This window comes from Lissotriton vulgaris, unplaced genomic scaffold (genome assembly GCF_964263255.1).
Source record: "Lissotriton vulgaris unplaced genomic scaffold, aLisVul1.2 SCAFFOLD_630, whole genome shotgun sequence".
NCBI classification, from domain to species: Eukaryota; Metazoa; Chordata; class Amphibia; order Caudata; family Salamandridae; genus Lissotriton; species Lissotriton vulgaris.
Genome location: NW_028252722.1, coordinates 513,389 through 539,238, shown reverse-complemented (window position 1 = coordinate 539,238; position 25,850 = coordinate 513,389).

The following is a 25,850-nucleotide window of genomic DNA, read 5'->3' as shown; positions in this document are numbered from 1 at the left end:
CCCTGCATCTTGTTCACCTACCGGGAAGTCCCCAAGAAATCCTTGGGGTTACTGTACAGACACCCTGTCCGGGGGCCCCCGCAGCCTGGTCCGACAAGGTTGGGAGACTGCACCCCGAGACCCTCCTCAGGAGGTGTTACGGTACATTCTAACACTCCAAAACCAGACTAGGAAGTTCCGAGAGCTGGCTGAGGCTAACCTGGAGGTGAGCCAGGAAGAAATGAAGCGCTGGTATGACCAGAATGCCACTCTGGTCGAGTTCCAACCGGGCCAGCAGGTATGGGTCATGGCCCCAGTAAAACCTTGCACCCTTCAAGATAAATGGACGGGGCCCTTCAAGGTGATCGAGCGGAAAAGCCAAGTCACATACTTGGGGGATGTCCAGCCCCCCAGAACCCCCTGCGGGTCCTGCACGTGAACCGCCTCAAGCCTCACTTTTTGTGCGGACGGAGTTGAGCCTGCTACTAGCCACAGATGACGGGGCGGAAGAGGAAACAGAGCCTCTCCCTGACCTCCTGTGCACCCAAGAGAAAGATGGCTCAGTGGAAGGAGTGAACCTCTCTCCCTCCCTCACTCTCCAGCAACGCGAAGACTGCCGCCAGCTCTTGGGGCAGTTCTCAGACCTGTTCTCTCTCGTTCCCAAGGTCACCGACTGGTGTGTCCACGACGTGGACACCGGAGACAGCCCGCCGGTGCGACACAGAGCCTACCGAGTCCCTGATCGAGTCCGGTCCAGCATCCAGGCCGAGGTCTCGAAGATGTTGTCCTTGGGGGTGGTCGAACCCTCAGACAGCCCCTGGGCCAGCCCAGTGGTGCTGGTCCCGAAAGCCGCTGCCCCTGGGGTCGCCCCCGAACTGAGGTTCTGCGTGTACTACCGGGGGCTCAATGCAGTCACCCGAGCCGACGCTCACCCCATTCCCCGCAGATGAGCTCATTGACCGTCTCGGGTCTGCTCATTTTCTCAGCACCTTTGACTTGACCTGCGGATATTGGCAAATTGCGCTCACAGAGAGAGCCAAGGAGCGGTCCGCATTCTCCACCCCGGACGGGCATTATCGCTTTCGCGTGATGCCCTTCGGGATGAAAAATAACCCGGCCACTTTTCAGAGACTGGTAAACAGAGTCCTGGCCGGACTGGAAGAGTTCAGTGCCGCATATCTGGACGATATCGCGTTTTTCAGTTCAGAATGGAGCGAGCACCTCCGGCACCTCCGGAGAGTGTTGATGGCCCTGCGCCAGGCAGGCCTCACAGTGAAAGCCAGCAAATGCCAAATCGGGCAAGGATCGGTGGTCTACCTGGGGCACCAGGTCGGAAGTGGGCTTGTTGCCCCTCTGCAGCCTAAAATCGATGCCATCCAAGCCTGGGAACCACCCACCACCCAAACAGAGGTCCGAGCCTTTCTGGGCCTCGCCGGTTACTACCGGAGGTTCATCCGAGGGTACGGCAGTGTCGTAGGTCTCCTCAGAGAGCTAACGTCCAAAAAGCAGCCCCAGAAAGTGCAGTGGACCCCTGCCTGCCAAGAGGCGTTCGACGCCCTCAAGAGAGCCATGTGTACTGCCCCCGTGCTACAAGGCCCTGACTACTCAAAAGAGTTTGTGGTACAGACTGATGCTTCGGAACACGGCATTGGGGCTGTACTATCCCAACTGAATGAGGAAGGTCTAGACCAGCCTGTAGCCTTCATTAGCCGGAGGCTACTTTCCAGAGAGCAGAGGTGGAGCACCATCGAACGAGAAGCGTTCGCCGTAGTTTGGGCCCTCAAGAAGTTACGGCCCTACTTGTTTGGAACCCAATTCTGAGTCCAGACGGATCATCGACCATTGTGGTGGTTGATGCAGATGAGGGGCGAAAATCCCAAACTGCTGCGATGGTCGATCTCCCTCCAGGGGATGGATTTCACTGTAGAGCATCGTCCTGGTACCAACCACGCCAACGCTGACGGCCTCTCCAGGTTCTTCCGCCTCAGCGAAGAGAACCCCCAAGAGGATGGCTAGTTCTCCCCGACTTTCAGCTGGGGGGGACGCATGTTAGACCCGGCCTCGTGGCGTGGTCCTCCCTGACCCATAGCAACACCCTTCCGAGCTTTACACCACAACAGACCCCTGAGTCCCCCGGCCTAGCCAACCCTTCCCTCCATGCTACTCCTGACCATACTCGGACTTCCCAGTCCGTGCCTCCATCTTCCCGGCCCATAGGCCCTGTGCCCAGTTTTCAGCACCTAAGATGGCCGCCGAGCCAGCGCGGCCTAGGCTGAGAGGCCCCACCCTGGCTGGAGGACAGAGCGCTTCCCTTGAGTGAGAGAAGGAGGAGCAGTACCTTTCACACCTCCGACCTCTCCTCGAGAAGTGGGTTTCGATCGCCCCTCCGGCCACCCGGAGGGCTGGATCCACGCCCGCTGTGTGTCTGGGACTCCTCCCGAACCTGACATGAATGGATCAAAGGGCCGCGTGGCAGGAAACCCCAACAAGCGGCCCCCAGGTGCTAAGACCCCTGCAGACCAGAACTCCGGAGATCAAAGAGGAGCAGTCCTATAACTGGGGATTCTCCGGGACTATCGGGAGATTCGATTCTCGAACGATGAGAGCCCTACTGACGTGGTCGCGGCTCGCTTGGCAGAGAAGGACTTCTGCTGGAACCACCTGAGCCCTGCTGAGTGACTCGCGGCTCCCTTGCAACCTGGAAACACCTGAGCCCTGCTGAGTGACTCGCGGCTCCCCTGAAGATCGTAAAGACCGCCGACATCTTGCTTGAGCCCTGCTGAGTGACTCGCGGCTCCCCCGAAGATCGTAAGACCTCCGACATCTTGCTTGAGGCCTGCAGAGTGACTAGTGGCTCCCTGACTCTCCGGGTCCGGCTGGACCCCAAAGATCGCCTCGTATCCCCCGGCTCGAGGATTGAGAGCTGTGCACCGGATACGCACCGATATTGACACTGATCCCGAAAGACTGTCCCGCTACCCCTACCCTAACCGAAACTCTTTGAACCTTACTCTATTTGTAACCACCTGCCTTTGCCGATCATAAAGATCCCTTGAATCACGAGATAAAGAAACGTTCTTAAGAAGCTACGGTGTATTGTCTCCTTGTCGTGTGGTGCTTGTGCAGTGTGTACGATCCTAGGTTCGAGAATCTCCCCCTGAGAAGTCTCCCGCCAGCGCTCGTCTTGGTAACTAGGGAGGTGGGTCCCAGGGTGGTCAGGTAAATCTCCTGCCCTTCCCTGAGGTCGCCTTCTAACACAGGGGTACGCTACGTTTCACATGATGATGCGAATGCAGGGTTACGGTGCTTTCCACACGGTGCTTTTCACACGCAGGGGTACGGTGCATTTCACATGGTGATGCAAATGCAGGGGTACGGTTCCTTCCACATGGTGCTTTTCACACGTAGGGGTACGATGCGTTTCACATGGTGCGTTTCAGACGCAGGGGTATGATGCGTTTCACATGGTGATGCGAATCCAGGGGTACGGTGCCTTCCACATTGTGCTTTTCACACCCAGGGGTATGGTGCGTTTCACATGGTGATGCAAATGCAGGGGTACGGTGCGTTTTACACAGTGCTTTTCACATGCAGGGGTACGGTGTGTTTCACATGGTGCATTTCGATGCAGAGGTACTGTGCCTTTCACATTGTGCCTTTCACACGCAGGAGTACGGTGAATTTCACATGGTGCGTTTCAAACACAGTGGTACGGTGCGTTTCAGATGCAGGGGTACGGTGCGCTTCACATGGTGATGCGAATGCAGGGGTACGGTGCCTTCCACATGGTGCTATTCACACACAGGGGTATGGTGCGTTTCACATGGTGATGCGAATGCAGGGGTACGGTGCATTTCACTGGTGCATTTCAGATGCAGGGGTACGGTGCGTTTCACATGGTGCGTTTCAGACGCAGGGGTACAGTGCGTTTCACACGCTGATGTGAATGCAGGGGTACAGTGTGTTTAACACGCTGATGTGAATGCAGGGGTACGGTGTGTTTAACACACTGATGTGAATGCAGGGGTACTGTGCGGTTCACACACTCACGTATGGCACCATTACAATAGTAGGCGCACACAGGGCAGGGATGTAGGGGTACGGTTCGCACAAGGATGTCTATCAAGTACTTTTCATTGCATACTTTCATGTGCAGGGCTACGGTGCGTTTCACATGGTGATGCGAATGCAGGGGTACGGTGCCTTCCACATGCTGCTTTTCACACGCAGGGGTATGGTGCGTTTCACATGGTGCGTTTCAGACGCAGGGGTATGGTGCGTTTCACATTGTGATGCGAATGCAGGGGTACGGTGCCTTCCACATGGTGCTTTTCACACGCAGGGGTACGGTGCGTATCACATGGTGATGCAAATGCAGGGGTACTGTGCGTTTCACACAGTGCTTTTCACACGCAGGGGTACGGTGTGTTTCACATGGTGCGTTTCAGGCGCAGGGGTATACAGTGCATTTCACATGGTGCTTTTCACACGCAGGGGTAAGGTGCGTTTCACATGGTGCATTTCAGACGCAGGGGTACGGTGCGTTTCACATGGTGCGTTTCAGACGCAGGGTTATGGTGCGTTTCATATGGTGATGCGAATGCAGGGGTATGGTGCCTTCCACATAGTGCTTTTCACACGCAGGGGTATGGTGCGTTTCACATGGTGATGCGAATGCAGGGGGACGGTGCGTTTCACCCTGTGCTTTTCACACGCAGGGGTACGGTGCCTTCCACATGGGGCTTTTCACAAGCAGGGGTACGGTGCATTTCACAAGTTGATGCGAATGCAGGGGTACAGTGCCTTCCACATAGTGCTTTTCACACGCAGGGGTACGGTGCGTTTCACATGGTGATGCAAATGCAGGGGAATGGTGCGTTTCACACTGTGCTTTTCTAACGCAGGGGTACGGTGCGTTTCACATGGTGCATTTCACATGCAGGGGTATGGTGCGTTTCACATGGTGTATTTCAGACGCAGGGGTACGGTGCGTTTCACATGGTAATGCGAATGCAGGGGTACGGTGCCTTCCACATGGTGCTTTTCACACGCAGGAGTACGGTGCGTTTAACACGCTGATGTGAATGCAGGGGTACGGTGCGGTTCACAAACTCCGTATGGCACCATTACAATAGTGATACGAGGCGCACACACGGCAGGGATGTAGGGGTATGGTTCGCACAAGGATGTCTATCAAGTACTTGTCATTGCATACTTTCATGTGCAGGGGTACGATGCGTTTCACATGGTGATGCGAATGCAGGGGTACGGTGCCTTCCAGACGGTGCTTTTCACACGAAGGGGGACGGTGCGTTTCAAATGGTGATGCGAATGCAGGGGTACAGTGCCTTCCACATGGTGCTTTTCACACGCAGGGGTACGATGCGTTTCACATGGTGCGTTTCAGACGCAGAGGTATGGTGCATTTCACATGGTGATGCGAATGCAGGGGTAAGGTGTACTTCCACATGGTGCATTTCACATGCAGGGGTACGGTGCGTTTCACATGGTGATGCAAATGCAGGGGTACGGTGCGTTTCACACAGTGCTTTTCACGCGCAGGGGTACGTGCGTTTCACATGGTGCATTTCAGACGCAGGGGTACGGTGTGTTTCACATGGTGCGTTTCACATGGTGCTTTTCACATGCAGGGGAACAGTGTATTTCACATGGTGCATTTCAGACGCAGGGGTACGGTGCGTTTCACATGGTACATTTCAGACGCAGGGGTACGGTGCGCTTCACATGGTGATGCGAATGCAGGGGTACGGTGCCTTCCACATGGTGCTATTCACACACAGTGGTATGGTGCGTTTCACATGGTGATGCGAATGCAGGGGTACGGTGCGTTTCACTGGTGCATGTCAGAGGCAGGGGTACGGTGCGTTTCACATGGTGCGTTTCAGACGCAGGGGTACAGTGCGTTTCACACGCTGATGTGAATGCAGGGGTACGGTGCGTTTAACACGCTGATGTGAATGCAGGGGTACTGTGCGGTTCACTCACTCACGTATGGCACCATTACAATAGTGATACGAGGCGCACACAGGGCAGGGATGTAGGGGTACGGTTCGCGCAAGGATGTCTATCAAGTACTTTTCATTGCATACTTTCATGTGCAGGGCTAGGGTGCGTTTCACATGGTGATGCGAATGCTGGGGTACGGTGCCTTCCACACGGTGCTTTTCACACGCAGGGGTATGGTGCGTTTCACATGGTGATGCAAATGCAGGGGTATGGTGCCTCCCACACAGTGCTTTTCACACGCAGGGGTACGATGCGTTTAACATGGTGCGTTTCAGACGCAGGGGTATGGTGCGTTTCACATTGTGATGCGAATGCAGGGGTACGGTGCCTTCCACATGGTGCTTTTCACACGCAGGGGTATGGTGCGTTTCACATGGTTATGCAAATGCAGGGGTACTGTGCGTTTCACACAGTGCTTTTCACACGCAGGGGTACGGTGTGTTTCACATGGTGCGTTTCAGACACAGGGGTATACAGTGCATTTCACATGGTGCTTTTCACACACAGGGGTACGGTGCGTTTCACATGGTGCATTTCAGACGCAGGGGTACGGTGCGTTTCACATGGTGCGTTTCAGACGCAGGGTTATGGTGCGTTTCATATGGTGATGCGAATGCAGGGGTAGGGTGCCTACCACATAGTGCTTTTCACACGCAGGGGTACGGTGCGTTTCACATGGTGATGCGACTGCAGGGGGACGGTGCGTTTCACCCTGTGCTTTTCACACGCAGCGGTACGGTGCGTTTCACATGGTGCGTTTCAGACGCAGGGGTACGGTGCGTTTCACATGGTAATGCGAATGCAGAGGTACGGTGCCTTCCACATGGTGCTTTTCACACGCAGGGGTACGGTGCATTTCACAAGTTGATGCGAATGCAGGGGTACAGTGCCTTCCACATAGTGCTTTTCACACACAGGGGTACGGTGCGTTTCACATGGTGATGCAAATGCAGGGGAATGGTGCGTTTCACACTGTGCTTTTCTAACGCAGGGGTACGGTGCGTTTCACATGGTGCATTTCACACGGTGCATTTCACATGCAGGGGTATGGTGCGTTTCACATGGTGTGTTTCAGACGCAGGGGTACGGTGCGTTTCACATGGTAATGCGAATGCAGGGGTACGGTGCCTTCCACATGGTGCTTTTCACATGCAGGAGTACGGTGCATTTCACAAGGTGATGCGAATGCAGGGGTACAGTGCGTTTCACACGGTGCTTTTCGCACGCAGGGGTACGGTGCGTTTCACATGGTGGGTTTCAGACGCAGGGGTATGGTGCGTTTCACACGCTGATGTGAATGCAGGGGTACGGTGCGTTTAACACGCTGATGTGAATGCAGGGGTACGGTGCGGTTCACACACTCCCGTATGACACCATTACAATAGTGATACGAGGCGCACACACGGCAGGGATGTAGGGGTACGGTTCGCACAAGGATGTCTATCAAGTACTTGTCATTGCATACTTTCATGTGCAGGGGTACGGTGCGTTTCACATGGTGATGCGAATGCAGGGGTACGGTGCCTTCCAGATGGTGCTTTTCACACGAAGGGGGACGGTGCGTTTCACATGGTGATGCGAATGCAGGGGTACGGTGCCTTCCACATGGTGCTTTTCACACGCAGGGGTACGATGCGTTTCACATGGTGCGTTTCAGACGCAGAGGTATGGTGCGTTTCACATGGTGATGCGAATGCAGGGGTACGGTGTACTTCCACATGATGCATTTCACATGCAGGGGTACGGTGCATTTCACATGGTGATGCAAATGCAGGGGTACGGTGCGTTTCACACAGTGCTTTTCACATGCAGGGGTACGGTGCGTTTCATATGGTGCATTACAGACGCAGGGGTACGGTGTGTTTCACATGATGCATTTCACATGGTGCTTTTCACACGCAGGGGAACGGTGCATTTCACATGGTGCATTTCAGACGCAGGGGTACGGTGCGTTTCACATGGTGCTTTTCAGACGCAGGGGTACGGTGCGTTTCACATGGTGATGCGAATGAAGGGGTACGGTGCCTTCCACATGGTGCTTTTCACACGCAGGGGTACGGTGCGTTTCACATGGTGCGTTTCAGACGCAGGGCTATGGTGTGTTTCACATGGTGCATTTCAGACGCAGGCGTACAGTGCGTTTCACACGCTGATGTGAATGCAGGGGTACGTGCATTTAATACGCTGATGTGAATGCAGGTGTACGGTGAGGTTCACACACTCACGTATGGCACCATTACAATAGTGACACGAGGCGCACACACGGCAGGGATGTAGGGGTACGGTTCGCACAAGGATGTCTATCAATTACTTGTCATTGCATACTTTCATGTGCAGGCCCTAGGTGTGGCAGCCAGTGATATAGCACAGGGCATCTTATCTTTTAGCACAATCGATGTGTGATGACCTGTGGGCACATGTCATGTGTGATGAGGCACTATCCCCCAGATGCATCAAAGTCATGTTTTGCGAGTCCTTAATAGCGAATTTTAAGGAATCGCTAATAAAGACTCGCAAAACGGGATGCATGTAGGAATCGCAATATTATTTGCGATTTCTACTGATTCCTTATTTGCGATTCGCTAATTGCAAATCGCAAATAAGGAATGGCTTTCCCATTCATTCCTTTGGGCCTAAAGGCCCATAGGAATGAATGGAGAGTCATTCCTTATTTGCGATTAGCAATTAGCGAATCGCAAATATGCCGCAATTTCAAGGGTGCCAGGGTGTCCAAAGGACACCCTGTTGCACCCCTGAAATGGTAATGTTCACTGGTGTTGCGCACACACATGTCCCAAGGACATGTGTGTGTGTAACATACAACTTAGAAAAATGCACTAAAGTGCATATTTCCAAGTTTTTGGTATTTACCACGTAGTTTGACTTCGCTGTAAATAGCGGCCCCAGATTGCGAATTCTCAATCTTTGAATGGTTCATGCATTGCATTTAAGGAATCACAAATTGCGATTCCTTAAATGCAATTGCAATTTGTGAACTCGCAATTATTTGCGAATTCTTAAATTGCGAGTGCATGAACCCTTGATGCATCTCAAATGCCATTTTTGCGGGCGCAAACGGCCGAATTTTGCGATTCGCACCGTTTGCGCTCACAAAACAACTTGATGCATCTACCTATATGTGGCACACATCACCTTGACACTTATCCCATGTTTATCATTAGGCAGATTTAGTCATGCACAGCAACACTGGGATGGCACAGTCATCACTACCGGCACCTGTCTCCTGATGCCAGGGACTGGGGCACTTTGCCAACTGACATATCACGCTCAGCATGACCCTATGTGACTATGTCAGGTGTGTGTCATGTGTTACTATGAGCTTGCTGTTTGTGTTCCGTAAACTGCATCTGCTGTTGGTGCATCTAACATGGGTCTGTGTTGAGATAGGAATGGTTTCACATCTGCGCACACCATGCCACATGTGCATTCCCACGGCTGTTTGATCTGATGGCATCAGAAATCATATTTTCCCAGGCATACATGTCTGGGTCGTGAAAATGGCTGTGTTGTTTTTGTGTCACGTGTACACCTTAATCGCAATGTGTTTAATATGTACATTTGACATTCCATGTGGCCTGTGCATGTGCCTTGCAGTCATCTGTCTGGATGGGATGACAACCTTCCACTGCAGGTATGGTGACGTGTGTCACTCCAGTGATATCTCGGGCTGTTCACTCAGACCGGCCCAGCAGCTCATTTCAGGGCATGTCATGTTTATTTGTCAATCAACAGGTGTATCTGGCTTTTTGTAGGAGTGCCTGCAAGCTGGCATATGTGTCCTGGATGTATTGCACACACCAGACTCCATAGTGACATGATGTCTAGTAGCAGTTTTGCATGTGCTATGTACATTGCCATTGATGTTGGCTGACTGTTAATCTCCATTATTCCCAAATATGTCCTGCAGGGCACCGCCTCTACCAAGGCCATTCCAGACTTGGCTACCATGAGGGAACGTGCCTGCATCAGATGTTACAGATTCACTCAACAGTTGCTTCAGAAGGTGACGAACAAGCTGGCACCAAATCTCCAACCGCAACACAGGTATCCTACTGCGCCGACCACCAAGATAAAGGTGATGGCAGCACTCCATTTTTTTCTACAGGTACGTTTCAATTAACCATAGCTGATGTCACAGACAATGTTCAGCCGTGTCCTGCGTGATGTTTTGGCAGCCATGTTGGAACTCATTGATGAATTCATCACATTTCCTACTCCTGAAGAGTTGAGAGATGTCAAGGGTGATTTCTATGCCCTGGGAGGGATGCCACATGTCATTGGGTCCATTGACGGGACACATGTGGCTTTGGTGCCACCACAGGCACAGGAGCAGGCTTACCGCAACCGTAAACATTATCATTCAATAAATGCCCTTGTGGTGTGTCTTGCTAACATGCTGATTTCCCACGTTTGTGCACGTTTTCCAGGATCGGCACACAATGCATTCATCATGAGACGTAGCAGGGTGCCACAAATAATGCTGCGCAACGAGTGGGCATGTCTTGTTGGTGGGTAAACTCTGTTTGTACTGTGTGTTTCAGTATCTTTTGCTCTGACGGCATCTCCTGACCCACTTATTTACATGATGTATCTATGTAGGGGACTCGGGATATCCCAACATGCCATGGCTAATGACACCTCTCCACAACCTAAGAACAGCTGCAGATCAGCGGTACAATAATGCACACGGGCAGACCAGGCGAGTGATTGAGAGGACGTTTGGCCTCCTGAAGAGCCGATTCTGGTGCCTCGATAAGACTGGCGGATCCCTCCCATATGCACCGGACAAGGTCTGTAAGATCTTCATCGTGTGCTGCATGCTGCACAACATGGCAGTTGAGAAGGCAGTAAAAAATGGTGTAGGCAATGCACTGCGCTTTGAGATAAAGTTTTGGTTCAATATTTTAGATAAATTGTTGTTTTTAAAGGTGCTCCAACTGGTGGCGTAACCGTCCGTTTGCGCCAAAATGTAGACCTTATTGATGTGTGTACACAACCTGTGTGCACATCCCAGTATTTGGGCACTCCCTCTGGTTCTTCAAAAATGAATAGACTCCATAGAGTTTCAAAATTTCTTTAATTTGAGTATGCTGTCTTTAGCCTTTCGTTAGTAGATTAATTTCATCAGCTTTAACTGGCTTTATCATTGATCATAGTCGCTCCAATGCATTTCGGGCCAGACGCCCTTTCTCAAGGAGCTCTGAAAACAAGAACGATCTGCATTTGCATCAAAATGCATAGAAAATGTAACAATGTTCAATGTGTGGGTCAAAAAGACACCCATTTCCCAGTGATGGTGAAAGAAACAAATGAAAGACAGACGGTGTGTATGTGATGGGTAAGGTAGATACAAGGTAAAAGACCGGGTGACTTAATAGTGCAGGTGAGTAAAAAGGGGGCGCACCCCGGGTGAGTGGGAGCGGGTCGTTTAACAAACTTACAAACACACCGGCTCGGCAGCTGCGCCCAGCAGGTAGCAGATACGGAGACCTCGGCAGTACCACCCTTGAATCCTTTTCGGTAAGCGTTAAGCCCCGTCCTTGTTACCCGACCTTCCTAGTGTAAACATGCGTTGCATTTACTGCTACTTTAAACGCTGACTTTTTTTTAACCTTGTTCTTTTCAGCCCTAATGATAGCTGAGCCAACACGTGAGCGCTCTTCTTTGTTTTTTCCTTACTCCTCGTCTTTTGATCCATTAAACGACCCGCTCCCACTCACCCGGGGTGCGCCCCCTTTTTACTCACCTGCACTATTAAGTCACCCGGTCTTTTACCTTGTATCTACCTTACCCATCACATACACACCGTCTGTCTTTCATTTGTTTCTTTCACCATCACTGGGAAATGGGTGTCTTTTTGACCCACACATTGAACATTGTTACATTTTCTATGCATTTTGATGCAAATGCAGATCGTTCTTGTTTTCAGAGCTCCTTGAGAAAGGGCGTCTGGCCCGAAATGCATTGGAGCGACTATGATCAATGATAAAGCCAGTTAAAGCTGATGAAATTAATCTACTAACGAAAGGCTAAAGACAGCATACTCAAATTAAAGAAATTTTGAAACTCTATGGAGTCTATTCATTTTTGAAGAACCAGAGGGAGTGCCCAAATACTGGGATGTGCACACAGGTCGTGTACACACATCAATAAAGTTGAGAAGGCAGTGCCACTCATCCTGGATCCTGAGGAGCAGGAACATCCACCCGTTGAGGATCAAGGGCTTGGTCACGATGCAAGTAATGAGGAGGAGGAGGATGATATCCGGAGTCAGCTCATACGCAACTTCTTCTCATAATTGTGAGTCACTGGGAATGAGTGAGCAAGCTTGTAGAATTGAGTGGCATGTGTTGCAATGTGTGTGTCCAGCTGACTGTATACAAAGTGACTTTGATGTGTGTTCTGATGTGTCACGCAAGTGCTGATGTCATGCCACACAGTAATGCGCCATGACTTTCCTTGAAATTTGCATCTGTCCTACATAGTTCATGTTTCGTAACTGCCCATGCCTTTTGCAAAGAATTTTACCGGTGAACTCTTGTGTGTCTGTCATTCCCAGGTTGCTGTGCCTGTTGCCTGTTCGTGTCATCTTTGTCCTCCTGCTATTCCTCATGATGATTGCAATGTGGGCTGAATCAGCGTTCCATGCACGGACATGTGTAAATGTCAGTTCGGGTAAGAGATCCAAACTGGCTTTTCTGTGTTGGTATAGTTTGGGAATGTGTGGGAACTGTTTCTTTGTATGTTGTAGTACCATGCATACATGTCTCTTCAGCATGGATCAAATTGCATGTTGCACCACTCCCATGACATGACAGTCACTGTTCTTGACAGTCATCTGTAGTGGAGTGTGGACTCTGGCGAAGGCATCAATGTGTGTAAACCTTGCCTCTGACACATTGTGGATACCACATTTTGACATTGAGTGGGACATCACAACAACAGGCCCTATGGGGAATTGCAGCCTCGCTGTGTGCAGCAGGATGTGTTTGGCTTATCCACTTAATCGTGTGTGCCAGTACTATCCTGTGAGTCTGTTCGTATGAATGCATTGCCCTTTGTGCCAGTATGTCATGTCACTGTCACGTCGCTTCCTCATGGCCGGTGGAGAACACTGCTTTGCAAGCCTTCTCGGTAAGTTGATAAGAAATTTCTATTTCCATGAAGCCAAGAACGTTGCACTGATGACGTCACAACGTTGCGCTGTAGCAAATGTAAAGGTTTCCATGCCACCAGTCGGTGCCGTAAATTCCAGGATTCTCTTGTGGTGTGCTGCATATCCTGGTTACGGTAGGGGTGCATTTGTGCTGTTGAGATGCGGCCCAGCAGCTTGTTCTGTTTGGAATTTCAAAGCCCAGTTGGATGAGCCGATGACTGGCTCTTGCGGGGCTACCTTGTGTTCACCTAATTCCCTCCCTCGTTGGACGAGCTTCTTAAGGCTCTTGCGGGGGATGTGTAATTTCCATTCTTGACCCACACTGATTCCCTGGGTAACTACGGATTGTTGGCTTTGTGTGAAATTCAAATGCAACGCAATTGAATTTCTGTTTATTGGACCTTATTCATACACTGTGATTTTCAGGATTCCCGCATGTCTTAACTTGCCTTGAAGCAGCCTGCAGAGCGCCATACCCCCTTCATATCGCTGCAATACTCTGCTACCTTTTATGTGTCTTCTATGATCCCTGTGCTACTTGCAAAATCCTTGGAACAGGATCATAATATTGGCCATTTCTTTTGCAACTCGTACAACAAAATCTTAGGTGTGTTATGGTGTTTCATCACCTTTCCATGTGCTATGAATTCATGTGCATTGTTAATCTCTGTTTTCACAGCAGGGGCTTGTAGAGCTCGTCCAGAAGTAAGCTCAAATTTCCCAGTTACGTGACTGTTAAGACTTTCTTGGGTATGTTGATAACGGCTGGATAAATACATGTAAACGTATGGAACATCCTTCTTTGTAAGTGTGTAGTAATGTACTTGTTTGATCCTCAGATCTAGTAGCACTTTCATTACTGTGATCCCAACTAGGATACAGTAGCTGTTGTTTTCCTTTACAGGTGCAACTGTTACAGTGTAGGTCCTGAGGTATTCTGTGATTCAGTGACAAGAAGTGTTGAATCCTTATGCTTGTTTACCTTTGTTTCAGATCTCCCTCCCAGCTGTTCCCTTCCTTTCCTTCCCTCGCCTGATCACCCTTTTGAGTCTGTCATTTCTACTCAGACCAAGGGGCTATCGGGAGATGGACCACTTTGAGCATCGCACTTTTCTGAGGATTCAAGGCCCTGACAGTCACAGGCAGTCCGGTGCACATTGTTTCATCAGCAGTACAGGTAAACTCATTACATGACTGTTAATTTATTCAGAGCAATGGCACTGGCCATAGACATTGGCTCATGCAGCATGGCCTCAACACATACTTGATCCGTTTGTGTAGTAAATGTTTTCACCACAGTACAATGTGCCTCCTCACTGTCACTGCAGATCTCTTGCCACTTTGCATGCGTCATCTATGGAATATTAGACAAAGATTGTGCATATGGGAGTATGTGTATTTTGCCAACATGCATGCAGTTCTTCATGGCTAATGATCCCTATTGTGCATGGTGCATGAAGTACTTGGTTGTGTATGTATTTTTGCAGGTTGCTACCTACAGTGGGCAGGCAACACCTGCTGACGCTGTGTGTCCTGGGCGCAGCTTGGCCTTTTGGTGCCTGATCCTGTGCCCGTCATTTTTGGTGATTTTACATCCATTTTCTTTGAGTGACCCATGAGTAACCAGACACTCCTTCCTTTCCATACACCTGTTACACTGTGCCTTTCTAACCTCCTAGTCTTTGTGTGCTACTTTTTGCCTGGCGTCTCACCCCTTCCGCCGCCAGGTGTTCACTCATTCCTGCTGCTGCCTCCCCTCCGGCACCGCACCACCGAGTCCCCTGATTCTACAACCCACGTGCCTCCCAGATGCTCCTCCCTCCACCCATTCTTAATGCAGGCAACAGCTTGCCTGTGCCATTGTTGCGCCACCTCCGTGCTAAAGGCAGGGCCGTCAGCGCCTGCAACGTGCACACTGCAAGACCGTCTGGTCCTTGTATGACCCACGTAACACAACAGACTCATTCTCCAGCCACCCTCCAAACAATGAACACCAGACAATCAACCACCTGCTATCAGGCAACCCCTAAGTGCACACACGACAGCTTCACATGCTGTGTGTGCAACTCCTACTGTCTACACCACGCTGCCCCGCCTCACAGACCATGTCCGTACAACCAGGTCATGTGCCTCCTACTGCACACCCGCTCGATTCCACCAGCACGCCATTGGACTCTGTTACCTCCTCAACACAACAGCCCCACACATCGCCTTCATTACAGTAACCTGGTAGAACGCATCCTCAGCACCAAACTTCAAAATTGCCATCACAGACTGATACAAGATCACCCGCAGGGAGCACACCAACAATCCAGGAGGATGAATTGCAATTCATTCAGAAGTACACCCTCAGAGTCACATACAACAACAAGGACACACTCAGCATTGTGAAGCACCTGCACTTCAGGTTTCACACCAACCTCCTGACAACCCTCAGCATAACACTCATCTACAGATCTCCAGGCCTACACCCACAATTCCACTAAGCCATCAACAACTACATCAGCACGCAGGCCCTCACCTACACAGACTACATGTGGCAGGGGGACAGCAACTTCTGGCTGGAGGACAACCACACCACCATCCTTCATTGGTACATCAACATTTGCATCCAGTCCTCCGACAAGCAACACACTGCCCCACACTCCGCTACAGATCCCCCAGAGATGCTTAACCTAAGTCACCACAGACGAGCTGTGTGGCACCCTCGCCGAGGACACTCTTGTCACATTGGCCGACTTTCCTGTGAAGTACAACAACAGTTAAGCCAACTGGGACAAGGCAGACCTACTGGACTCATACAGGTCTTACAGGACTCTCGTGCAAACCTTGTGAAACAAACAACCATCAGTTACCTTCCAGCCCTGAAACCCGCCACACACAGACATCACCATATCATCAGCACGGACAAGAGGACATCCTTCAGGTAGTGCATAGGCACCAACACACACAACATCAAGGAGCTCATCAGCATTGTGTGTGAACTATCTAATCCCAGCCCTCCGTCCAAAAGACATACCACCCTTGCAAAGCCAAGGGGATCCCTCGCAACATTCTACCACTGCAAGCTCATGGACGTACACGACAGCCTCGCCACACAGAGGCAGACAGCGCTATTATCCACAGGACATACCCCCATCCCCAGCTCTTGGACTCCCGTCAGCAGCAAAGACACCACGCCGGCTCTCCTTCAGGACCCTTCCCACACAACATCTCAATCACAGCATACCCCATCCTTTGAGCCCACCTCCGTCACGTCATGAATGTCTCCTTTGAGTACGCCATGTTCCATGGGAGATGGAGGCCTGCAGATACCCAGGCCCTTCTTTAACAATGAACGGCAGTACCGCAGGATCGCCAGGAACATCACCCTGCTTCCCTACCCGGCAAATGTCATCAAGAAGACAGCCAACGAGCAACTGACCATCTCCCTCCAAGCAAACACCTTCAGGCAACCCACCCCAGTCCATCTTCCACAGTCATCACCCCACTGCAACAGCCCTCATTGCCACCACCAATGACATCTTGGACCCTTCTCAACAATGGTGAGACCACCACCCTCACCCCCTCGACCTCTCAACAGCATTCTACACCATGTGCTACCACACTGTCAGATCACACATCTCCAACACTGGGATCCGGAGAAGTGCCCAGGATGAAATCGCCATGTACCGCACAAGCAAGGCCCAGGGAGTCTGCTTCCCCCCTTCAGCACGTAATACACTGGGGTCATCGGCCCATGCCCCGGGGCTCATCTCTCAGCGTCACAATCTTCAATGTCTCCATAACCCCCCTCTCCACCATCACATGTGCACACAACCTCATCATCATGTCCTATGCCATTGACACCCAGCTGCTCCTCACCAGAAACCCAGCCACTCCCAGATCCAACCTTCAAGAGGGCATGAGGTGCGTTGACAAATGGATGAACATCAGCCACCTGGGGCTGGACTTGGACAAGACTGAGGTCATCATCTGAGGATTGTCCCCTTACAGCTGGGACAACTCCTTGTGTCGCACCGGCCTGGGCAGCGCACCAGCACACAGTGCCAACGCAGGCAAGCAGGTGTTCATCGTACACTCATCGCTCACAATAACCATGCTACTCAACACAATCTCTATGTTAGAATTGGGGGTATCTGGTTGGCGCAAGTATTCACTTGTGACAAGCAGGGACCCTCTCCTCTAAGTCAGGGCAAAGGATGACTCCTTAGAATTACTCTTGCTCACCCTCTAGGTGCGTGGCGTGAGCAGCCAAGGCTATTCTTCAGGCGTTTCTGAGTTAAGCATTTGTAATTACACACACAGTAAATGTACCAATCCCCCCACAAATGGACACCAGGATGTAGATATGTAAAAATATGTTCTCTTTATGTTAAAATATATCTGTGCAGGTAAGACTTATCACAAGACCACTATAAAGTTTTTAGCTTAGGCCACAAGATTGTAAAATAATGGCAATCCTCTATTGTTTAGGACGCTGCTTCCTTCTTAGTCTATTTTGTTTAAAGATAGTTCTCTTGGTTCTTAGTATCTTGCAACAGTTCCAGTTACTCTACCAGAAATGATGATGCCACAGTTCTTTGAATGGGGACCACAGGGTGTAAAAAAATAGGCAATATTCTCTTGTAGTCCTTTAAAAATCGTTATTCACAGGTTTCTAGATATGTGGGGCCAGCCTTGGGCCCGCTGGACAGTTCGTAGCGCTTCTGGACACATAAAACGGGAGGAATCACTGCACCCTACCAAGTCTCACGCATCTCACGTGAGTCGCGTACACCGAGGCCCTATCAATCCTCACGCATCTCGTGTGAGACGGTGTACGCGGTGCACAGCTTCCAGGCGATGCCAAACAGTGGTGCGAGTCCTACCCAGCTTGTGCGGCTCGTACTGCAGGGGAATGCAGCGTACTTGTGAGAACTACGGCACGCACAGCTCACAGTTCTCAGCGCACTCTTGTGAATGCGGGGCGCACAGGTCACAGCTAACACGAAGTCAAGTCAAGTCAAGTCAAAGAATTTATATAGCGCACTACATACCCAGAGGGTCTCAAGGCGCTTAAGGAGGGGTGGGGAGTTACTTGTCAAATATCCACGTTTTAAGTTGCTTTCTGAATGCTAGGTGGTTCTGGGTAAGGCGAAGGTAAGTGGGAAGTGAGTTCCTGGTTTTAGCTGCCAGGTAGGAGAAGGATCTACCTCCCATGGTGGTCTTGTTGATGCGAGGTACAGTGGCAAGGGCTTGGTTGGAAGATCGAAGCTGGCGGTAGGGGGTGTAGAAGGACAGTCGTGTGTTGAGGCATTCTGGTCCGATTTCGTAGAGTGCTTTGTGTGCGTGGGTTAGGAGCCGGAAAGTGATCCTCTTATTGACGGGAAGCCAGTGGAGGTTTTTCAGGTGATCAGAGATATGTTCTTTACGCGGGATGTCTAATATGAGCCTGGCTGAGGCGTTTTGGATTCGTTGGAGTTTTTTCTGGAGTTTAGCGGTAGTCCCGGCGTAGAGGGTGTTTCCATAGTCCAGTCGGCTCGTGACCAGAGCGTGGGTGACCGTTTTCCTAGTTTCGGTGGGAATCCAACGAAATGTTTTTTTGAGCATGCGAAGAATGTTGAAGCAGGATGAGGAGACGGCGTTGACTTGTCTGTTCATTGAAAGTGAGGAATCCAGGATGACGCCCAGGTTCCGTGCGTGGTCTGTCGGGATGGGTGCTTTTCCAAGGGCTTCTGGCCACCAAGAGTCGTCCCATGCGGAGGGGGAGGTACCTAAGATGAGGACTTCTGTTTTATCAGAGTTCAGTTTCAGACGGCTGTGATTCATCCATTCGGCTACTTCTTTCATTCCTTCGTGTAGGTTAGTTTTGGCGGTGCTAGGGTCATTGGTGAGTGATAGGATCAGTTGAGTGTCATCCGCGTAGGAGATGATGTTGAGGTTGTGTTGGCGGGCGATGGTCGCGAGGGGGCTCATGTATACGTTGAAAAGGGTGGGGCTGAGTGAAGAACCTTGAGGTACGCCGCAGATGACTTCAGTGGCCTCTGACTTGAATGGTGGGAGGCGGACTTTCTGGGTTCTTCCGGTGAGGAACGAGGTGATCCATTCCAGTGCTTTTCCTTGGATTCCGATGTTTCTGAGGCGCTGTAGAAGGGTGGTATGGCAGACTGTGTCAAAGGCTGCGGAGAGGTCGAGGAGGATGAGGGCGACTGTGTCTCCATTGTCCAGTAGAGTTCGAATGTCGTCTGTTGCTGCGATGAGGGCGGTCTCAGTGCTGTGTTTTGCTCGGAAGCCGGACTGTGAGGAGTCGAGGGATTTGTTGGTTTCGAGGAAGGCGGCGAGCTGGTTGTTGACAGCTTTCTCGATGACTTTGGCCGGGAATGGAAGGAGCGAGATGGGGCGGTAATTTTTGAGTTCGGTGGGGTCCGCTGTGGGTTTTTTCAGAAGGGCGCAGAGTTCAGCGTGTTTCCAGCTTTCCGGGAAGGTGGCGGATTTGAAGGAGCAGTTGATGATGTCTCGGAGGTGCGGTGCTATGATGGAGTCTGCTTTGTTGAAGATGTGGTGAGGGCATGGGTCTGTGGGGGATCCTGAGTGGATGGAGTTCATCAGGCGGATGGTGTCCTCAGTGGAGATTGTGTTCCAGTCATTAAGGATGTTAGAGGAGGGTGAAGGTCCAGTAGATGGTTGGGTGGGTTGGTCTCCGGGATGGTTGTCGAAGCTGTTGTGGATGTCTGCAATTTTGTTGTGGAAGAATGAGGCTAGGGAGTCGCAGAGGGCTTGAGAGGGGGTGATGTCGTTAGAGTTGGCCGAGGGATTGGTGAATTCCTTGACGATGTTGAAAAGTTCCTTGCTGTTGTGGGCGTTGTTATCTAGTCTTTCCTTGAAGGCGGTTTTCTTGGCCTTTCGGATCAGTTGATGGTGTATGCGGGTGGCGTTTTTGAAGGCGTCCTTGGTGCTGGTGGTAGGGTCTTTTTTCCAGGCCTTCTCAAGGGAGCGGCAGAGTTTCTTGGATTTCTTAAGGTCATAGTTGAACCATGAGGCCTTCTTGCTGCCAAGTTTGCTTTGTCGTTTTTTCAGTGGTGCTAGGATGTCGGCGCTGTTGGATAGCCATAGGGTGAGGTTGGTGGCAGCTTGGTCGGGGTTTGAGGAGTGGGCTGGGGGGTTTAGAAGAAGCGATGAGGAGATCTGGTCGATGGTGATTTTGTTCCAGTTTCTTTGCAGAGTTGGTTGGGGGTGGTTGTTGGGTTTGGGCTTGTTGTAGGTAAAGTGAACGCAGCTGTGGTCAGTCCAAAGGAGATTCGTGGTGTGGCTGAAGGAGACATGATTGCTGGAGGTGAAGAGAGGGTCGAGGGTGTGACCTGCGATGTGGGTGGGGGAAGTGACCAGTTGTTTAAGTCCGAGGTTGGCGAGGTTGTCCAGCAGGGTGGTGGAGTTGCGGTTGTTGTTCTTTTCAAGGTGAAAGTTGAGGTCTCCCAGAAGGATGTAATCTTTGGAGGGGAGCGCGTGTGGAGTGATGAAGTCCGTGATGTCCTCGCTAAATTGTGCGCGGGGTCCTGGTGGCCTGTAAAGGAGGGTGCCTCTAAGTGTGGTCTTGGGGTCGATGTGGATCTGGAAGTGAAGGTGTTCAGAGTTGGCGAGGTTGACGTCAGAGCTGGTAGAGATTTGGAAGGATTTCTTATGGACGATAGCGATGCCTCCTCCTGTGTGGCCGGTACGGTCCTTGCGTATGATCTTATAATCTTCTGGGATGGCAATGGTGATGTCTGGGGCGGAGGAGGCGTTCACCGTACCTTGGTTCTGATGATGTCGGCGAAGGTGGAGGCGAGGCGCACAGCGGCTCCTGGGCAGAGCGAGGCTGATTCCTGAGGCATCCGGACTTCGGGGGGTCTGCTCTCTGGATCTTTGGGTCCTATGGGGGCTTCAAGCGGGAGCGTGGGGGGCACTCAGCGAGCCTCCAGTGGCGAGGTGATAGGGCGGCCTGACACAGCGGGGGCAGAGCGGCTCAGCGGAGCGGGGCTCTTCCTCAGCGGGAACGGCCAAACAGCAACAGTCACGGCCTCAAGGAGGGACTGAGGACACCAGGGTCACGGCTCCGGCGGGGCAGAAATCCTCACAGTTACCTGCAAACGAGCAGGGAGCAGGTTGAGCCAGATGGTCCTGTGGCTCAGGTCAGGGGGCAAGCTCTTCTTCCAGGCCCTCAGAGATAGTTTCAGCACAAGTCTACAAAGTCTTTTCAGCAAGTTCTCTCCTCTCCTTCCTCAGCAAGGCAATCAGCAGGCCAGTCCTTCCAGTGTCTTCTTCTCCTTCTAGTTGGGCAGAGGTTCGTTGTGGGAAACAAGATCTAGTTTGCAAGGAGCAGGGCTCCTACTTTTATACTGCATTTATTTTGTCTTTTCAGGCCAGGGGGGCCTTTGCATAGCCTAATTCAGTTTTGGAGCACTCTGCTGTGCTGTTCCTGGCCTTTCCTTTCAGTGTGAGGGGCAGGCACATCAGAAGCTCCGCAGGAGGTGGAGCCAGCATTCAGATGACAAGTACAGCCAGGAGTATCTTGTTGACAGTCTTCCCTCTCCTGGGCCAGGTGTCGGGTTGAGTCATCAGTCGCTCCCCAGGGGGTGGAGCCAGAATTGTGGTGGCAGAGCACAGCCCTATTCAGAGTCCAGGGGCACTCCCACCTCCCACTAAGGTGTAATCCTTGCATTCACCACCTGTCATCCCCCAGCCCTGCCACTCACATAACCCAGACAGTCAGATACACATCCTAGCAGAGGCGGGCTGAAATGGTTAGGCAAGCAAATGCTAGCTTTCTAAAAGTAGCATTTGCAAACACAGGATATTAAAATAAACTTTACTAAAAGAAGTATTTTATTATTCTGAGTTCAGTCATATTAAACTTGACTTTCTACCATATTCCCTGAGCCTGCTGGGATTATAGGGTGTATTAATTCCAGCAGCCCATCTTGGCCTAAGAGAACAGGTAGCCTTACAATAGTTAAAAACGAAATTGGCTGTAATTCACTATCAGGACATGCCACACACATCAGGGCTTGTCCTACCTTACACTTACAATGCACCCTGTCCTAAGGCCTACCATAGGGGTGACTAACATGAAGTAAAGGGAAGTTTTTGAGGCTGGCAAGTGTGTGCACTTGCCCAGCCAGCATGACAGTACCAGACTGCATGCTGGTTCTGCAATGGCAGACCCTAGACACATTTTAAAGGGCTGCTTCTGTGGGTGGCGCAACCAGCGCTGCAGGCCCACTAGCAGTGTTAGCATTTACAAGCCCTGGCACTCCTGGTGCACTTTACTGGGGACTGACAGTAAATCCAATGAGCCAATTATTTAAGTCAATCACATATACATTTTGCACAGGGAGAGCATATGCACTTTAGCACTGGTCAGCAGTGGTAAAGTGCCCAGCGTCATTAAACCAACAAAAACAGGTCAGAGAGAATATTGGGGGAAGGCAAAAAGTTCAGGGATGACCCTGCCAAGAGGGCCAAGTCCAACACAACCCCCTTCCAGCCAAAACGCAGGGTAGACCAATCACCACTGTGATGGGCTTCCCTGCTTTGGGCGATAGAACATGGACCTGGCCCGCAACAGCAGGGGCACATTCCAGTTCTACCACAATCTGAACCTATTTCAAATCCTCTGTCCATACTCTCAGGGTCCACCCAGCTACTCCATGGGGCACACTTCTCTTCCTCTGTGGACACCACCTGTGCAGACTCTATCCTTAACTTGCTCACAGGTGTGTCCCAACAGACAGCCATCCAATCACAGTGGCCACTGACAGTAGTCAGGGCTGAGACCCAGGCTTTATGCCTCTCAGGGTTCTCAAACCTCTGTGGCGTTAAGGAGCGGGGGCAGTAGCCCCAGGTGCTTGGCACTTTTTGTCCACTCTCCCTCCTGTCAGGTCAGGTATGTCATCCTGGCACTGACCCACCAGCTCCAGGCCTGGACCTGGCGGCTGGAGCAAAGACTGGGGTGGGCTCTCCCACACCCAGTCCTCCTCCTTGGGGCTCTGTACCCTCCCACCTGGAGTGGTACCCCCTTCCAGAATTGTCAGGGCACCTGTGGCAGGTGACCTGCACAATTCGCCCACCAGTTCAGGGGTGCTATCCTGCAACTGAGGTACTAGGTCAGGGGGGACACCCTGCACCTGGCCCTCTATCCTAGGGTCTAAACCCTCAAACTGCACCGGGGTCAGAGGCAAGGACTCCCTCCCTCTGCACCCCCTTCCAGAGTACTGCCCACTCTCACTGGAGTGGTACCCCTAGAAGTGACATGGGTCAGGACACTGATTACAGTGGTCCCACCCTCCAGGTCAGACAACACCTGAACCTGGCCTCCCAACTCAGGGACCCAACCCTGCAGTTGAACAATTGCCTGGTGCACCAGGACTTCCCGGGGAGCATGCATGCCCCCCCTGAGGGTGGCACATAGCTCATGTGGCGTGCGACAGTCTGCCTGGCGCAGAACTCCCAACCCCTGTCCCTCTGACAGTGTGGGAAGATCCCCCAAGACAGAAGTGGTGTCCCCATGGTCATTCAGTGGGGACGCAGCCCTGCTGGATGGCTCCTGACCCACTGGTTCTTCCACTGGGGACTCTTTCCCCCTCTCGCTCCTCCTTCTGGACTTGTGCACCCTCCCAACTGGAGGGGTACTGCCAGATACCAGAACTACTGGAGCTCTGTTTACAGAGCCTCCCCGTTCTCTAGCCACTGGGGGATCTCCCTCAGAGGGTGACTCATCCGGACAGCCTAGGCTCCCCACCTGGTGTTCCCTTAAAGAACCATCCAGGCTCTGAGACTGAGGTTGGGCACTACCGGGACAAAACCCATTCTCACTCCTTCCCCTTAAGGACAGGACGTGAGGCCCTACACCCCTCTCACTACTACAGGACCTAGCTGGGCTACTCTGCGCCACTTCCACCACTCTGGGCTGGAAGATACCTGAGCCACTCGCCACAGGATCACACCCCAATGCCTCTCCAGACCCTCTGGAATCCACCACAAGGTCTGCCTCCAACGTGAGCTCCCTCCGGTCAGAGAACTCACTCTCAAACAGGTGTTGGCATAGCTCTGGAAACCTGGGACTTAAAGTATGCTCTCCCATAATTGGATTACACAGCTCCCTAGCAGGGTTAACCAAACTATCCATCACCTCTCCCTCCAGTGCTTCACACACATACTCCACACCATTCTTCTGAGACTGGTCAGACAGTAGCGGACTGTCTCTGTCACACAACCCACACTCTTCTGGGCGGTCTTTACACTCACCCACTAGGACCTCAACCATGAGGGAATCCCTCCCACCACTAGGATCATGAACTCCTACGCCAGCCACCCTATTCCCTTCAGGGACGCTGCACACTACTGGAGCTAGCTCATGCCCTTGAACCTCCTGGTGTAAGTTAACCCCCTCCAAGTCAGGTGCCATATCTCTAGGTGGGCACACTATGCTGTTAGCACTAGATACCTGAATGTTGCTGCCACCAGCCGGGCTGGACTCCACCTCCAACTCTGCAAAGCTCAATCTGTGAGCTACACAAATCTCTGGATGTTGGGCTGAAGCCCTCCTGGATTAAAGCTCCAAGTTCTCTAATTTTCAAGTAGTGATCTCTTTGGCGTTTTTGCGCCTCCATGGCTAATTTTTGTTTCTCCATTTCCATTTGTCCAGCTAACTTTGCCATCTCCATTGCATGTGCCCTGGTTGCTGCCCTTTCTGCCAACTCCTCTTGCGACAGACATCTGGTTGCTGCCTTTTCCATCCTCACTGAACCAGGCATCACGTCAACAATGGCAAATGTCTCAACAAAATTAAAGAAATGGAAATCTGTGGCTGCGTTATAGGTCTGCTCTCACTATGTGGTGATCAATAATTCACTGTATGTAAACCACAAATGCAAATTCGCAAATCCTTACCGCTGCGTCCAATGTTAGAATTGGGGGTCTCTGGTTGTTGTGACAAGCAGGGACCCTCTCCTCTAAGTCAGGGCAAAGGATGACCCCTTAGAATTACCCTTGCTGACCCTCTAGGTGCGTGGCGTGATCAGCCAAGGCTATTCTTCAGGCGTTTCTGAGGTAAGCATTTGTAATTAAACACACAGTAAATGTACCAATCCTCCACAAATGGACACCAGGCTGTAGATATGTAAAAATACGTTCTCTTTATGTAAAAATATATCTGTGCAGGTAAGACTTATCACAAGACCACTATAACGTTTTTAGCTTAGGCCACAAGATTGTAAAATAATGGCAATCCTCTTTTGTTTAGGACGCTGCTTCCTTCTTAGTCTATTTTGCTTAAAGATAGTTGTCTTGGTTCTTAGTATCATGCAACAGTTACAGTTACTCTACCAGAAATGATGATGCCACAGTTCTTTGAACGGGGACCACAGGGTGTAAAAAAATAGGAAATATTCTCTTTTAGTCCTTTACAAATCGTTATTCACAGGTTTCTACATAAGTGGGGCCAGCCTTGGGCCCGCTGGATGGTTTGTAGCGCTTCTGGACACCTAAAATGGGAGGAATCACTGCACCCTACCAAGTCTCACGCATCTCGCGTGAGTCGCGTACACCGAGGCCCTACCAATCCTCACGCATCTCGCATGAGATGGCGTACACGGCATACAGCTTCCAGGCAATGACAAACAGTGGTGCGAGCCGTACCCAGCTTGTG